At 47.3% G+C, this 18,077-nt stretch overlaps 1 long non-coding RNA gene across 1 annotated transcript; it reads left to right on the forward strand.

Annotated features, from left to right (window-relative positions):
• The first annotated feature begins 8,893 nt into the window (after positions 1 to 8,893).
• LOC139830925 (uncharacterized) lies at positions 8,894 to 9,809 on the forward strand. Its single transcript, XR_011744445.1, has 3 exons — positions 8,894 to 9,005; positions 9,074 to 9,194; positions 9,617 to 9,809. It is a non-coding gene; the product is annotated as an uncharacterized lncRNA (long non-coding RNA).
• Positions 9,810 to 18,077: the final 8,268 nt, after the last annotated feature.

Consider the following 18,077-nt stretch of genomic DNA (forward strand, 5'->3'; position numbering starts at 1 on the left):
TACCCGCAGCGGGACACTTCAGCCTACAAGTCGAGGAATCTTCCAAGTGCTGTCGCCCAAAAGAGAGGAATCTCACACATGGGAGCAATGCCTTGCACCATTTGGTGAATCACACCTTCCAACACACTTTCACACATATCCTAGGTCCACATGCAAGTGTTGGTGGCATTCCGGTGCTCCGGCGGTCGTTCCCCCCCCCCCCCGAAAACGGCGGTATGCGTGCATCGGGGGGTCTACCCCCTAGATTTCACCGCGCGAGGTTCCACCAACATACTTTTTGATAGGTTTAGTTTTGATTAGGCCATATACACATGGAAAGCTAGGTTTGGCACACTTTGGCACATTGTAGCCACCGGTATACCGCATGACGGGACACTTCAGCCTACAAGTCGAGGAATCTTCCAAGTGTTATCGCCCGAAAGAGAGGAATCTCACACATGGGAGCAATGCCTTGCACCATTTGGTGAATCACACCTTCCACCACACTTTCACACATATCCTAGGTCCACATGCAAGTGTTGGTGGTATTCCGGTGCTCCGGCGGTCGTTCTCTCCCGATAACGGCGGTCTGCGTGCCTCGGGGGTCTACCCCCCTAGATTTCTCCGCGGGAGGTTCCACCAACATACTTTTTGATAGGTTTAGTTTTGTTTAGGCCATATACACGTGGAAAGCTAGGTTTGGCACACTTTGGCACATTGTAGCCACCGGTATACCCGCAGCGGGACACTTCAGCCTACAAGTCGAGGAATCTTCCAACTGTTATCGCCCGAAAGAGAGGAATCTCACACATGGGAGCTATGCCTTGCACCATTTGGTGAATAACACCTTCCAACACACTTTCACACATATCCTAGGTCCACTTGCAAGTTTTGGTGGCATTCCGGTGCCCCGGCGATCGTCCCCCCCCCCCCCCGAAAACGGCGGTCTGCGTGCCTCGGGGGGTCTACCCCCCTAGATTTCTCCGCGCGGGGTTCCACCAACATACTTTTTGGTAGGTTTAGTTTTGTTTAGTACATATACACATGGAAAGCCAGGTTTGGCACATTTTGTCACATTATGTGTTAAAATTTGAAAGTAGCATACAAATTCTATCCTTTCTTGCATTTCTCGGATGAAATATTTATCAAAGTCAAGAAGGAAGTTTCTAATATTATTCATATTATAGCTATCTTTAGTCCCTATGTCAAAATAAGTCAAAATAAGTAGAATATTGTAGTAGTAAAATAATTTGAATGGCCAAAAAAACATTGCCGTGCACAAACGCACGGCAAAGACCTCTGTCGTGCAAAAGCGCACGGCAAAGATCTTTGCCGTGCAAATGCGCACGGCAAAGCCTCCATTTGCACGGCAATGTCACTTTGCCGCACGGCAAAGGCACTCGCACGGCAAAGGCAGAGGATAAGGGGCCACGCGCGTCGGCCCGACCCCCTTCTCCTCCACACAACACACGCACGCACGCCCGCCCGCCCGCCGCCGCCGCCACGCCGCCGCCCTCCTCGCCCGATGCGCCGCCACCTCGCCGCCCTCCTCGCGCCACCTCGCCGCCACCTCGCCGCCCTCCTCGCGCCACCTCGCCGCCCTCCTGCCCCGACGCGCCGCCACCTCGCCGCCCTCCTGCGCCACCTCGCCGTGCCCTCCTCGCCACCCCCGCCTCGCCGCCGCGCCTCCCGGCCCCCTCCTCCCGCGCGCTCGCGTCAGACCCGCGCCCCGGTCCCGACGCGCAGCTCCCGGCCGGCCACCTCTGCCCGTCGCGCCGCCGCCGCCGCTCGGGGCCCCGCGTGGTGGGCTCCCTCCTCCCGGACGCCTCCTCCTGCGCTCGCCTGCAGGCCCCCGACGCGCCGAGCTCCCGCCTCGCTGCCCCGCGCAAGGCCCCTCCGCCGGCTCGCCGGCACAAGGTAGTCATACTCATTGTTGTGTGCTACTGGTCAGATGCTAATCGATTGGTTACACATAGAGCTAGCTAGCTAGATTATGTACCTAATCTTGTACTACATACAAATCTGCTAGTTTGACTCATGGTTATGATGTCAACCAAAATATTGAATACATACAAATCTGCTAGTTTGTCTCATGGTTAGTGTCGGATTAGTTAGTGTAGAATTTAGTCAATTTAGTGTAGGTTAGTGTAGGATTTTTAAAATTGGATTTAGTGTAGCATTTTTAAAAATTGGTTGAAAATAGGCTAATGTAAGGAAAAAATAGAATGTGCTTCGAGGTGGACACGGTGGGGGGCGGCGTCGCGAGGGTCTAAGTAAAAGTTGTGAAATAAATTTTGTTCGCCTGCATGAGTTATTCATTAGATCTTGTTTCTATGCAGGCGATGCTTCGAGGTGGACACGGGGGGCGGCGTCGCGGTGGTCTTTGAGGGGGCGTCCCGGATCTTCTTCGCCGATTCGCTCACGCGTCAAGGGTAAAAATCTCACCCCTATGTACCTAGGTTTTTTTGTGGGTCTAGATCACCAAGTCTGTCGCGATACCTAGGCGTCTCTTCCCGACCGTAAGGGTTACGCGGATAAATATGCATTAGTGGTCTCGCATATTATGAAGCGTAACTCTTACGGCATTTATCGGGACAGTCGGCGGATGCGTAGTTGGGTACGTTCTCCCTGCTCTACCCCGATCCGAGAAAGAATTTCGGCAGCGCCTCCCCGTTGTTCTCCGGATGCACACCCCTCTCGGCTTTTTGGCGAGACGTGTATCGGGAGAGCAGCGGGGAGGTGCTGCCGAAATTCTGTCTCGGATCAGGGTAGAGCAGGGAGAACGTACTCAATCTACGTATCCGGCGGCTGCTAGGAGCCCACCTAGTAGAGATTCAGGTTGATGCATGCGTAAAAAAGGAAAAATTAAAATGCGGATCATGTTTGATATAAATTCTAAGTTTGTCTGTTTTGGTGCTTGTTAGAGGATGGATAATCGTGACTGGATGTACGATGGCAGAATTGGTCCGTGGAAATATACTGAGGAATGGGGAGAAAAGACCAAGCAGTTCGTGGACAGAGCGTTTGACATCCCTAGCAGACCCAGGACAGTTTTTTGCCCTTGTAGTAAGTGCAACAACCAAAAAACACAGGACAAGGAAACTATGAGTCTTCACCTGATCAAGTCTGGGTTCAAACCGTCCTACAAGATTTGGACTTTTTATGGAGAAAAGGCGAAGAAACGTGCTAGGAAGGAGGTGCGGCAGATTCAGCCTACGAGAGAATATGATACTGGGTTTGATAGGTGCCTAGAGAACTTGGCTAATGGTAATGTGCCTGAAACCCCTCATGTAGAGGCGGAGACATCTAGGGATGCGGAGACAAGTGAGGAGCCGGAGGAAAACACAAAGAAGTATTACGAGGCTTTGTTTGCTTCGCAGAAACCCCTACACGTAAATACAGATGTTACCAAACTAGATGCCATCGCTCGCCTTTTGGCCTTTAAGTGCCACAGGAACCTGTGCAGAGATGGGTTCGATGAACTTCTGGTCCTTGTTGGCAGCATTCTGCCGAAAGGGCACCTCTTGCCGCAAAACTTCTACTATTCGAAAAAATTGCTCAGTGACCTCAAGATGTCATCTCAGCAGATACACGCTTGTCCAAAGGGATGCATGCTATTCAGAGAGGAGCATGCTAACACAAACTATTGCATCCATTGCAAAAGCTCTAGGTACTTTGAGGTTGACACCAATGGTGATGGTCAGAAGAGGCAGACCACGGTTGCCAAGAATATCCTCCGCTATCTTCCAGTCCTACCAGGGATCCGGCGGCTCTTCATGACCGAGGATACCGCCCACAGATGAGGTGGGCTGTAGAAGGGATCAGACCAGACAGTGGCAAGATGATACATCCGTCGGATGGTACCGCATGGAAGAACTTTGTCAAGAAATATCCCACGAAAGCCGGTGACCCGAGGAGCGTAGCAATTGCGATATCAACCGATGGGTTCAATCCATATGGTATGTCGGCTGCGGTATACAGTTGTTGGCCAGTGTTTGTTATTCCCCTGAACCTACCCCCTGGCGTCTGCACGAGATCAGAGTACATGTTTGTGTCGATGATAATCCCAGGACCAAAATACCCGGGTAAGAACATGAACGTGTATCTGGAACCACTGATTGATGACTTGCTTCTTGGCTGGGAAGATCGCGGGATCCGAACTTATGACGCGGCAAAGAAGGAACACTTCGATATGTATGTGCAGTACCACACGTCTGCATGACTTGCCGGCACGTGCTTTGTTCTGCATGGGTGGTGTACACATGGGAAGTGGCCTTGTCCGGAGTGCGGGCAAGCCGTGACTTTCTTACTGGCTAAACAAGGGTGGCAAGTATTCCTGCTTTGATGAAGCTCGACGGTTCCTTGAGCGAGAATCATGAATACGGGAGTGATGTAAAGAGCTTCAAAAAAGGCCGTGTTGTCCATGCACCGAAGCCAATTCCGAAGACCGGACAGGAAACCAAGGCCGAGTTAGACGCTCTCAGCCTAACCACGATGGGAATGGTTTCTTGGGATATGGGGAGACACACCAATGGACCCACAAGCCGTGCTTCACGGAAGCTTCCTTACTTTGAGTTTACGGAGCTCCCGCATAACATTGATGTAATGCACACCGAGAAGAATATCAGTGAAGTCATTTGGAGCACCATAGTGGACACTGAGAAGACGAAGGATAACATAAAGGCTCGAATTGACCAAGAAAAGTTGTGCGATAGGCCAGAGTTGAACATGAAGCCACCTCATGGTGCCAAAAAAACTTAGACTAAGCTACACGCTCCATTCTGCCTCACAAAGGCCCAAAAAAGGGAGGTCTTCCAATGGATGAAGGACTCCTTGTTTTTCCCTGATGGGTTCGCAGCCAACTGGATGAGGGGTCTTAACATTGAAACATTGCGAGTACAAGGACTGAAGAGTCATGACTACCACGTATGGATTGAGCGGATAATGCCGGTGATGATTCGAGGCTATGTCCCTGAGAAGACTTGGCGAGTGCTAGCGAGGTTGAGTTATTTCTTCCGCCAGATTTGTGCTAGGGAGTTAGATACTAAAGTGATTGAGAAGCTGGATGAACAGGCACCCATGTTGCTTTGCGATCTAGAGAAGATCTTTCCTCCAGCGTTCTTTAATCCGATGCAACATATGATCCTCCACCTCGCGAAGGAATGCTTAAAGGGGGGGCCGAATTGGGGCCGTTGGCAGTTTGGTCCCGAGAGAGAAACACAAAAGCTTCGTCAGATGACTGGCAATAAATGCAAGATCGAAGCATCCATAGCCGAGGCAGTCCTGAACGTGAAGGTGGCAAACTTCACCACTAAGCACTATGATCCCAACATTCCCACAAAGCACAACCCGGTCCTCCGTTACAATGCCGCCAACAATGAAGATGTACCCAAGCTTAGCATCTTCATAGGGCTTGGCGGCAAGTCAAGTGGCTCGAAGCCGTACACAACGAATTTACATGAGCGGGAGTTGATCCACTCATATGTCTTGAACACCATGGTGGAAGTGAAGCCGTACATCAAGTAAGTGCTAACCATTTAGTTATTCGCAAACATTCATCGTATGTTCGTGGCTAACTCTTCCTCCGTTCACTGTTGTAGACAATTCACGACTAAATATTGGAGGTATACCCACAGGGATCCTACCTCGGAAGAATCCAAGGATATTTTCGATAAGGGCGGCGGTCACGGTTTCAGTAGCTGGTTCTGTGGTTTGGTACTATCCTATCCAAATTTGTTTGTACACTGTCGACATTTCGGCCGACATTTCTTGTTCTAAACTTGTCGTCCTAATCTTGTAGGCAAGAACTGACAAAGACATGAATCCCTTGCTACGAAAAATTGCTAGGGGCTTCAACCATTCCGTCGACTCGTTCAATTCTTATGACGTGAACGGGTATCGCTTCCAGACCCATCAATACACAACAAGCCGTCCAAACAAGAAGACAATAAATAGCGGGGTGGTATGTCAAGGTGATGATGGACTCCATTACTATGGAAGAGTCGAGGGTATATACGAGCTGAATTACGGGTTTGACAAAGGGCTAAATCCCGTCGTATTCAAATGCCATTGGTTCGACCCACGCCGCGTGAGACGGGATCCTGAAATTGGATTGGTCGAAGTTGAAAGAAGCTCTGTTTATAAGGGAGAGGACGTGTACATTTTGGCCACCCAAGCCTTCCAAGTATTCTATCTCCCGTACGCGTGCCGAAACCCGACCAAACGTCTACATGGATGGGATGCTGTGATGATGGTTCCTTCACGCATTAGGCCACCCCCGCCAAACAAGGATGATTACCGCCGCGTAGACCCCTCAACAAGGAGTGTTGATTTTTATCAAGAAGAAGGGCTCCCCGGTCATTTCACTATCGACTTGTCGGCCGTTGTTGATAACATGGTCGTAGACGATGAGCAAGAAGAAGATGCGGTTATGGAGAAAGACAATGAAGAATATGAAGCTGAGGATGTGTGTGCCGTAGAAGACCTAAGTTTGCTCGAGGCGTTCAAAGCAGGCATTGACCTAGGTCCAAATGGACCACCTCCAGGTTTCATCGATGATTATTGGTTCGCTGAGCCTGATGATGATGAAACATGTGGTCCGATTACGGATGTCGACATAGGCTACTAATCTATGTAGTTGTAATTGTGAGGCTATCCTATGTAATAAACTATGTGCTATGTAGTTGTAATTGTGAGGCTATCCTATGTACTGAACTATGTGCTATTTGTAATAAACTATGTGCTATGTAGTTGTAATTGTGAGGCTATCCTATGTACTGAACTATGTGCTATTTGTAATAAACTATGATCTATGTACTGAACTATGTGCTATTTATTGTTGATTTCACTAATATTCATCTGTTTACATTGCATACTAATAAACCACTCTTTTCATTGTGTTTGCAGGTGATTGAAACATGCCGCCAAGAAAAAGAAAGGGAGGTTTCAAAAAGAAGATCAAGGCCGTGGCTGAGCTTGTGGGACTTTCGAGTGGTTCGTCGTCGCAGACACGTCCTCCTAGCGCTCCTCCTAGCCCTCCACCACGGAGGAAGAATGCCCAGCCACGGCGACTTCGTACCCCTTCTCCTAGTCCTCCCCCAGCCGAGGATGATGACGAGGAGCAGTGGGGTGGGGAGGACGAGGAGGACGGTGAGGAGCACGGTGGGCAGGATGAGGAGGATGGTGGGGAGGACGGTGGGGAGGACGGTAGGGAGGAGCTCGAGGAGGATGAGGGGTTGGGGGGTTTGCCGCAGGAGCTAAACAAAGACCTAGCTTGGTATCCGCCCGAGGAGGAGGTGTACGTTGCAGCCGAGGAGAGGCTGGAACCACGGGACAAGAAGCCGTATAAGCGCGGGATTACGAAACTCCCCAAGCTAAAAACTTGGGCCTTCCGCGATGTTGTTCTCGTGCCCGCTGGAAAGAGGTACATGCTGATTTTGGCATTCCATTATTGAAATTTTTATCATTATACAATTTTTTATCACATGCATACTGATTTTGGCAATTCGTTGTGCAGCATGTTCAAGTATGGTGACCCGAGGAGGCTCCCGACACGTGAGTACTCGAACATTCTTGGAGGCCTAATTAGGAAGCATTTCCCTGGGATTGTCAATCTCCCTAGTGGTGGCCGCGATGTGGCTTGGACTTGGAAGCACTACAGCTACGCGGAAGATCCTAGCGGCAAGTGCGCCAACATGCAAGAGCGGGTTGTCCGCCACTTCTGGGTACGTGACTTTTGGCTTCTTAGCATTCAAACACTTCTTGACTACCAATAGTTGCTCTAATTCCTCTTGTTTTACCTATGTGCATGGTTGCAGAAATACTTCACGAGGGCTGAGGGCAAGGAAATTGCGTGCGACGTTATCTTACACGAGTTGTGCAGGGTGAGGGTGACTGGCATGCACTACGAGGCACGTGTCCAGTGCGTCCGCGACTGGCACGCCGAGCGCAAAGTTTGGATGAGTAAGGCTGATTGTCGGGATACGCTCATGGCACCGTGGCAGTACCTGCAGGTATTAGCATCGATGTGTTATTTATTTCCGCATTTTCATGTAGTTTATGTTCTAATAATGGGTCTATCTTGTGTATGTAGAACCCTCCTCAGTACGTCGGGGAAGACAAGGCGTGCTTTCTTGCGATGGTCATATGGTGGACATCCCCCGAGTACGCCCGGAAGCACGAGGAGGGCAAGCAGAAGCGTTTAGAGATGGGAGGTGGATCACATGTCCTGGGCAGCAAGAACTTGGCCCTTACCTTGCAGCAAGAGGTGAGCAAATGGTTTCTTCATTCTTTCGTTTCATGTTATTGTTAGCCCCGCAAGGGTGTCCCTCTTCACTTACTTGCATGTACTCTTTTGCAGGAAGTGAAGACAGGCGTGACACCAAACTTGTTTGGCCTTTTCCAAAAGTCCAAGACCAGGAGGGAGCCGCATCCTGAAACGGGGTCCGTGTGGGTCAACGGGCTAGCGGAGGCCCAGTGTGGCGCGTACCGCTCGACGTTCAAGGCCAAGCACGGCGAAGACGCCGACCCAACCACCGAAGACTTTGATGTTGAGGTTGCGGTGCTTGCGGGACAAGGCAAGAAGGGTGGCCACCTATGGATTGCTGACGGGTTAGTCGACCCAACGACCATTCCATCTCTACGCCAGATCCGTCGTGGGCGTACGAGCGAGCAGCCTCGGGTAGAGACCCGCCCACGGGCTTCGGACCTAGCTGTGGAGAAGTTACGGGTAAGTTCTTCGTCGATCATCTACGCTTCATTACATGTTTTCCATTGCAATGTTACTGACATCGCGGCAACACAACGTAGGCGGAGATGGAAGAAAGGGAACGGAGGCACCAAGAGGAGCAGATGCAGATGCAGCAGCAGCTTAGGGAGAACATGCAGATGCCGCAGCGAGATGTTGCGACGAGATGCAACAACAGCAGCAGATGTTCCAGCAGATGTTCATGAACCAGGCCGTGCTGACTTCCCCACCGGGGAGTAGTGGTCCTAGCACGTCGTGTCCTCCTATGTTCCCACATTTTGTAAGTGGTTAACTTAATATCTCCGTCTCAATCTTGTTTGTTGTCTAACCGAACTTTGGATATTGCAGATCCCCACGCCCGATCCGGCTGTGATGGCGCTCCTCCAGCAAGCGCCAAGTCAGAGCCCGCTGACACCTGGCTTGACCGTCAACAATACGGGCATCATCCGGAGCCTGCAGCAGTTTCTAGGTGAGTTCTCCTACACTTGTAATTCTTCCATACCATGTCACTTGTGAACTTTAGCCATTCAACCATGTCAATTTTAGCCATTATGTTCAATTTTAGCTATTCCATGTTAATTTTAGCCATTCCATGTCATTCTTAGCCATTATGTTGAATTTTAGCCATTTCATGTCAATTCTAGCAATTTTAGCCATTCCATGTCAATTCTAGTTCTTCCATGTCAATTCTTGTTCTTACATGTCAATTTTAGTCATTCCATGTCATTCTTAGCCATTATGTTGAATTTTAGCCATTTCATGTCTATTCTAGCGATTATGTTCAATTTTAGCCATTCAATGTCAATTCTAGTTCTTCCATGTCAATTCTAGTTCTTACATGTCAATTTTAGCCATTGCATGTCACTTATGCATCTATATAAGAACTTGTAGGAGGACAAGGAGATGGAGGACAAGGAGGTGGAGAAGGACAAGGAAGTGGAGGACAAGGAAGTGGCGAAGGTTGACGTTGCTTGTATGAACTTTGTTGTGTGACTTGGAGCATTCTATGTATGAATTTGTTGTTGGACTACTTTGTTGTTGGTGGACTTCGTTGTTGTTGGACTATTGTATGGAACATTCTATGTATGGACTTTGTTGGACTATTAGTGGTTGAACTTTGTTGTTGATGATGTGCAAATGTCTATATATTGTGCTATATATGTATCTGGAAATATATATCTATTCTGTGAATTATATGTGCAGGAATTAAATGGAAACAGCAAAAAGCTGGAATTTTTTCAGCACCTTTGCCGTGCATATGCACACGGCAAAGAGAAAGCCGCACGGCAAAGGCTTTCTTTGCCGTGCACATGCACACGGCAAAGGGTGCCCAGCTGTGCACAGCTGCCACCTGGTGAACTCTTTACCGTGCGGGGTGAGGCTGAAGCGCACGGCAAAGCCCACCCTTTGCCATGCGGCGTGGAGGCGGAGCGCACGGCAAAGGCCTCCGCACGGCAAACGTTCCAGGCGCACGGCAAAGGAAGGCTCACGGCAAAGGGTGCCCAGCGCACGGCAAAGCAGGGTTGCACGGCAAAGGCCTTTGCCGTGCCACTTGCCCGCGGCGCACGGCAAAGCCGTCTTTGCCGGGCGGGTCGTTGTCGTGCAGTCTTTGCCGTGCAAGCCCGCACGGCAAAGGCGTTGCCGAGCTGATTTTGACCTTTGCCGTGCGTTTCGGCTGCACGGCAAAGCTCTGTTGTGCCGTAGTGTTACAGTCGATACCGCCGTGACCCAGAAGCTGTTTTGGGGGCGGACTCCATGGTCGCCCACGCGGCGAAGATCGCTGCCATCGTTTGGGTTATTCTCCTGGACGGGGAATTCGGACATGACGGCGAGTAATCAGGCAAAGGGGTCCCTTGTGATGGCGGTCAGGAGATAGGAGGCTTTAGGTCTGCGTCCGCATCGGTGCGATCTTTATTGAAGCATCGAGGACGTGGACGGACTTCGTGATGGATTCAGATTCGTGAGGTAAGAGCATATCGCGTTTTTTTTTTTTTTTGAAACAGCAAGAGCATATCATTTTAGTATGTTGTAGCAGTTTGCGTTTCGATCGAAAACTGGTGGTGCCAGGCCTGCTTTGGAAGGAGGAGGGCGTGCGTTGCGCTGATTACTCGGGAGTTGGACAGCGACGAAGAAACACATAGAAAGGAAAACAACAAAATGGCCAAGGAGGCGGGCTTATCTTTGACTAAGCAGTGGCAAAGTTCTGTAATTTTAACAGAAAAATAGGGGCAACAATAGACGGACGAACAAGAAGCCTTATTTTCTTTATTATTAGGTATAGATTGGAAAATGACCGTGGTACGTGGCCGCGTTTCGCACCTAGGCACCTCAGAAATTTACTATTGAACCAGCTATTCTTACAGTTCAGTAGTTTTTCAGTTTAGCCCCTCCGATCACTCCTCTCGAACAGTGATGGGCTTGTGCTGGCTGTCGAGACCGGGACGGAGCGGAGAAACAAGAGGCGGAGAAGGCCTTGGGGACAGTCCTCGTCGACCGGGTCGCAGCCGTCGAGGTGGAGGCGCAGCCAGGAGAACCTGAAGTCCCTCCGCTATCGGTATCATAGCCCTTTTTTCTCGCTGGTGAGAGGGGAACAAACTGCGTTCATTGGGAGAAATGGGCCGCCTAGGAGAAGGGGAAAGGAGCGCCGGCACTGCTGGAGCTAGGAGGACAGGTCGCACCACCAGGGAGAGGAGGCAGAGGAGGGGATGCCGCCGTTGCCCCGCCAAATTTTCGGCCGCGTTTGGGATACAGAGGAGCTGACGGTGGTAAGGAGCGACCTCCCCTGAAAAGAGAGGTCGTGCCAGTGGAGACAGTGAGAAATTCAGAGAGGGGGATGAATCGACTGAGAACGACAACAGATGGTGATCAGCTGCCTGCGTGGGAGCAGGCCGATAACGCCTCTGCTGCTGTTTTTTTGCAGACGCCTACGCTGCTGTGTGGGCGCTTTGCTCCGACTGAATTTGTGTGTCCTGTTCTACCTACACTGCTTCGTGTGCATGTTTTGGTAGGTGCGGGGCTACATGCCGCTAGCTTTGTGAGAACCTATTCTGCTGATGGGCACCTTATGTGATTGTAATTAAGGATTGAGTTAATGTTTATTTTCATATCACAGCTAAACAGATGTCTGCTATTACTCATCTGTAAAAAAGTTAACAGTATCCTTCCGATCAATTTGACATGATCAGACGAAAACCTTGATCTTGTTAATTTCGGTGGAGATAATCATCCGCAAAAAAAGGAAAATTATCGATGGGGGGTTGTTGAGTTGTCAACACGGCCCTAGAGCTGGATCAATCACGCTACCGGCATCGACGGCCACGGGCAGATCGTTCCCAGAAGAGCTCCTCCTCGCACAGCCCCTGCACCACCTCATCTTCGTCTTCGTGCACCCGCCACACCTCGTCGTAGGCTTCTCTCGCCGCGGCGGCTTCCCAGGCCGTGTTCCTGGCTACACTTTTGGCCCAGGCCGCTTCTCTGGCCAGCACCTTGGCGAGCCAGGCGGCTTGAGCAGCCTCCTTCTCGGCCGTCCTCGCGGCCTCGTAGGCGTCGGCCCTAGCGTTCTTGGCGGCCTCCAGCGCGTTCGCCTTGGCGCTCCTTCGCGTCGCCATGGACGCCTGCTATGCAAAATCTCTGCAATCTGAGTAGTGTCTCTGTCGGGCCGGGGTCTGTTGGTTGGTCGGTATAAATAGTAGCTCAGGTACGACACCAGCGATGACTCGGAGTCGATTTCCTAACCGACTCTGATCCTTCTCGTGGCGCTTGTACATACGTGTTGGGTACAAAGTGGAATTTCCTCTACAGATTTTATAGGGCAGATCCCCCGGACGTTCGGAATTTTTAATACTGGTCCATAGCGCGGCATAGTTTTGAATCTCACTTTTGCTCCCATATAATGTACACCCTCCTTGCCATATTATAATACGCATTGGTTTCAAACTTTAACTAAAAATTTTAAGGAAATTATCTATTTCCACAAAAAATCCACTTGCTCCCACAAAAAAAAACACGAATAAAGCAAAACCAACTGCAATTGTAGCAACTACGATTCGTCCATGAAATCCACATATCTCGCCGAAGACCTCACCGCACAGTACGGGAGACCTATATGTGAGACTTCTTACGACCATGCCTCTTCATCTACTAGATGAGAAACTGCGCAGCGCCTCTATCCTTTGTCAATTTGCCGCCGTTGTCGATCGGCTTGATCGCCAAATCTTCAAGTCGTTGAAAGACAAAACAAGGTTACCACAACAAGACCTCCAATCCGATGAGCCGCCATTTCTAATTCTGATTCTCAAAATGTAGGGCATTAGTGCCTAGGGTTTCTAATTGGTTGGGAATTGGAATATTTGGATTAATTATTCAAGGGTGGTGATCAAGGGGAGTGCTGCTGCGGCAGTCCCAAGTCACTACTCTCCGGAAAACTCTGGAAAGACGTGTTGTGGCTGTAGCTCTGGCGGATGCCGTCTCTCTCTCTTCCTCCATCTTTCTTCCTCTAATGATCTCCTCCTAATCCGTATCTACCGATCCGATTCCTCACATCTCTCGATTTGTTCAGTCTCCACCGATTAATCCCCCTTCCTGCTCTGTTCCCTTTCGTTTCACATACATCTAGAAGTGAGAAGAGAAGTCAGCGCTGCATCCTTATTGAGGCTTGGCCGCTAGATTCATCGGCGGCGACCATCAATCCGCCACTGCTAGATCTCTGTTCCTCGCTCAATCTTGGTTCCACCTTTGATTGTCTGCCAATTCTTGAGGTTCAGCTCTTCTGGAAGGCCCTTGTCCCCAAGATTATCTCCTCCACTTTCAAATAATCCCATTTCCCTAATCTTTTTCCAAATCCCTAAATTATTCAAAGTCGAGCGATCAAGCCTAATTGTGGTTGTGCCGGCGCTATCGCTAGAGCAATGAAAATCTTCAGTCTGAATTGTAGAGGTTGTGGGAAGGCCGAGACTTTCCCGGAGCTCCGCAATCTCATGGAATAGCATCGCCCTGACATCCTCTACCTCATGGAAACTAAAATGGGAAAACAGAGAATTGAAGAACTTTGGTGGCAACTGGGATTTCCTTTTGGACTTCATGTCAAATCTGAAGGTAGAAGTGGTGGATTAGCACTCTTCTGGCATAGAGGGATTAAGGTGAGACGACAAACCTTAAATAAATCCCATATTGATGCGATAGTGGTGAATGATCAAGTACCACATGAGGAGTGGAGACTCACTGGTTTTTATGGTCAACCTAAGAGGAAAAGTCATAGAGATAGTTGGTATTTACTCAAATACCTCAGAAGACAATTCAATGTGTCTTGGTTTTGTATTGGGGATTTTAATGAGATTCTTGGTGAAGAAGAACATTTTGGAACGGGCAGAGTGGTAGATGGATGGTTTTAGAGATGCTGTCAATTTTTGTGGTTTCCGGGATCTGGGTTATTGTGGGCTTCCGTATATCTGGGATAACAAACAAGAAGGTCTACGTAATGTCAAAGCACGGCTTGACAGCACTGGTTGATGAGGATTTTGCTAGTTTATTTGGATCAACAATTGTATACCATATTCAGACTACAATATCAGATCATTGTGCTATGTTGGTGGACATAAAAAATGAAGAGGCGAAGCATGGACATTCTAATCAGATGAAGCCTTTCCGCTACGAAAACATGTGGAGACAACATGAGGATTACCCGGATGTGGTGACCAATGCATGGAACCTATCTGGAGACACCATGGACTTATCCTCCCTCAAGGAAAACTGCGGAATATGCAAATTGAGCTTTCTCGATGGAGCTACACATCATTCGGCTCTGTAAAGAAAAACATTCGAAATCTGCGCCGGGATCTTGATTCGCTTCGGAAAGCCACCCTCTATAGAGGCCCTTCTACAGAGAAAAATATGATTGTAAGTAGACTCCAAGATATGCTAGCAAGAGAAGAGACCATGATGCGTCAATGTGCACGTATACAATGGCCCAAAGAAGGGGATAGGCAGCCCCGTCTCCAGGAAATGGGGGCCCGGGTGCGACTTAGAAAATGGGGCCAAAATTTTCTTTGTTCAAACTCAATAACTAGTCAAATAAAATTAGAAGTTCACTTTAGTATATAAGTTCAATATGCACTATTCCGTACAATGCTCAAACATATATCAAGTTTTCATTGTAACAGAGAACTATAGCGCTAAAAAAGCAATAAACGAACCTCATGTTCTACCGAAAAGCATCATCCGTCTTGTATTTCTTGAAATAAAATCTTCGATCATCTTTTTATAATTGATCTTCTCCAAGATATCACTCTCGAGTGCTATTGTCGCCAATGAACTGAGTCTTTCTTGTGTCATAGTAGAACGCATGTAGGATTTCAGCAACTTGAGTTTAGAAAAGCTCCTTTTCGCAGATGCAACAGTAAAAGGAACGGTTAACAAAATCATGTATGCAACATTAGCATCATTATCTTCCACACCATTATCTTCCACACCAGTATTAGCATCATTACCTTCATCATCAGTATTAGCATCATCACTTTCGTCATCAGTATAAGCATCAGCGCGTTCGTCACCATTATCACCTTCATCAAATTCTGCAGTATGAGCCTCAACTTTAGAACTTGCTTGAGACTTTTTCACGATAAATTTATCTAGAGCACCCTTTTGCGACTGAGTTACTGCATCCAATCTCTTTCTTTTCTTCTTTTTTTCAGCACCAGATAGACACTTTGTTCTTCTCGTGATCCTATTTAACAAATGAACAAAAAATATAAAATAAGGAATCATGAGTTCATGACTAGGTGTAGACTACTTGACAGGGTAGGTCGAGTTACAGGCAGCGAATCAACAATCTTACCTTGAAACTTGAACGCGTATGTCTTCAGATTCTCAAGCTGTATGGAAGCCAACTCTAATTCTCTAAACTGAAACAACTCATGGATAGGAATACAAGGTTTTTTCATCTCAAAGCCAAGATCAGGGGACATCAAAATCGTATTTGTAATCTCAGAAGAGAGGATGGCTCTATAGCCACATCCAAGGAAGATATCGCCCGGTCAGTGGTTGAATATTATAGTAACTTGTTTGCTGCACAAGATCACCTAGAGCCATCGCTGGTTACTCGATATATGCAACGCAAGATTATACCTGAAATGAATGAACTCATGTGTGCTCCTTTTACTCATGAGGAGATCACAAAGGCCTTATTCATGATGAAGCCAAATAGCTCCACGGGAATTGATGGTTTTACTGCAGGTTTCTATCAAAATCATTGGGACACCATGAAAGATTCAATATGTAATGCAGTGCTCGACTTTCTTAATGGTGGATACATGCCTATGGAAATGAACCGTACAATCCTAGTGTTAATCCCCAAGGTGAAGCATCCTCAATCGATTTCCCAGTACAGGCCGATTTCCTTGTGCAATGTTATCTATAAACTTTACTCAAAAGTGTTGGCAAATCGCTTAAGGCAAATTTTGGAGGAGGTGATATCGGAGGAGCAAAGTACGTTCGTTCCAGGAAGACAAATCTCAGACAATGTACTAATTGCTTATGAATGTATCCATTACATGAAAAGGAAAAAAAAAAGGGAAGAAAGGTGCTTGTGCAATCAAACTTGACATGGCCAAAGCCTATGACAAAGTCGAATGGGCTTATCTTGAGAAAATTATGTTGACCATGGGTTTTTCTCAAAAATGGACAGATCGTGTTATGCAATGTGTTCGCACTGTATCCTTCTCAGTCCGGATTAATGGCTCATACTCATATTTCTTTATTCCATCAAGGGGAATCAGACAAGGTGATCCAATATCTCCCTATTTATTTCTCTTATGTGCCGATGGTTTATCTTCCATGTTAAATAAATGTGGTCCAACTTATTTAAGTCGAGGCACCAGAGTAGGAATTCATGCGCCATGGATTTCTCACCTTCTTTTTGCGAATGACTCAATTATCTTCTCGGAAGCGTCCGACAAAGGAGCTGAGCGGATTCGAAATATTTTGGAGGACTATCACCATGGTTCGGGTCAGCTGCTCAACAAGCAAAAAATAGCTATCTTCTTTTGTAGCAATTGTCCAGCCACGGATAAGAACCATGTCATGCAATGTTTGGGGATCCAAACTGAAGCCCTTGGTGAAAAATACCTAGGCCTTCCTACAGCAGTGGGAAATAATTCTAAAGAAAAACATGCTTATGAAGTAACAACTAGAGGTGGTGTTTCTACCCAGGATCCACTATATCCTGAAGGACATCCCAAAAGAGTTGAACAAGATTCTCAACGAACTAAAACTAGTGCTCCATCTAAGAAAAAGAAAAAGAAACGTAAGAATGTTGTAGAATCCTCTGAACCTGTTAATGATCCTAATAGTATTTCTATTTCTGATGCTGAAACTGAAAGTGGTAATGAACATGATAAAGATAATGATAAGAATGATACTCCTGATAAAGAAGAGGTTGAAGAAGAACCTGAAAAGCATGTTAAAAACAAAAAGTATACTAAAGAAGATTTTATTGCTGAGAAACATGGTAATGAAAGAGAACCTTGGGTTCAAAAGCAAATGCCTTTTCCTGCTAAGAAATTAAAATCAAAGGAAGAAGAACACTATAATAAATTTTGTGATTGGATGAAACCTTTATTCTTGCAAATCCCTTTGACTGATGCTATTAAATTGCCTCCTTATTCAAAGTATATGAAAGATATTGTCACTAACAAAAGGAAAATTCCTAATGAGGAGATTTCCACTATGCTTGCTAATTACTCTTTCAATGGTAATGTTCCAAAGAAGCTTGGTGACCCAGGTATTCCGACTATTCCTTGTTCTATTAAGAATAATTATGTTAAAACTGCTCTATGTGACTTGGGAGCCGGTGTTAGTGTTATGCCTTTTTCTCTTTATAAGAGACTTTACTTAGATAAGTTGATACCTACTGATATATCTTTGCAAATGGCTGATAAATCTACTGCTATTCCTGTTGGTATATGTGAGGATGTTCCTGTTCAAGTTACTAATAACTGCTTGATATTAACTGATTTTGTTGTGTTGGAAATGCCTGAAGATGATAATATGTCTATTATTCTTGGGAGACCTTTTCTTAACACCGCAGGGGCTATTATTGATTGCAATAAAGGAAAAGTTACTTTCAATGTTGATGACAAGGAGCATACCGTTTATTTTCCCAAGAGGATTGAGAAAGCATGTGGAGTTAATACAATTTCAAATGTGAGAACTATCAAAGTTGGAACTATCGATTGTCCTATATATGAGCCTAAAGAAGAATATCAAACTCTTGTGATTGGATCCATATCAATACAATTCAAGAAAATGGAAGGGAGTAGGCACCAACTCAACCAACAAGAATTGGAGGTGCAACAGG

Source organism: Lolium perenne, chromosome 4 (assembly GCF_019359855.2).
Source record: "Lolium perenne isolate Kyuss_39 chromosome 4, Kyuss_2.0, whole genome shotgun sequence".
Taxonomy (NCBI): Eukaryota; Viridiplantae; Streptophyta; class Magnoliopsida; order Poales; family Poaceae; genus Lolium; species Lolium perenne.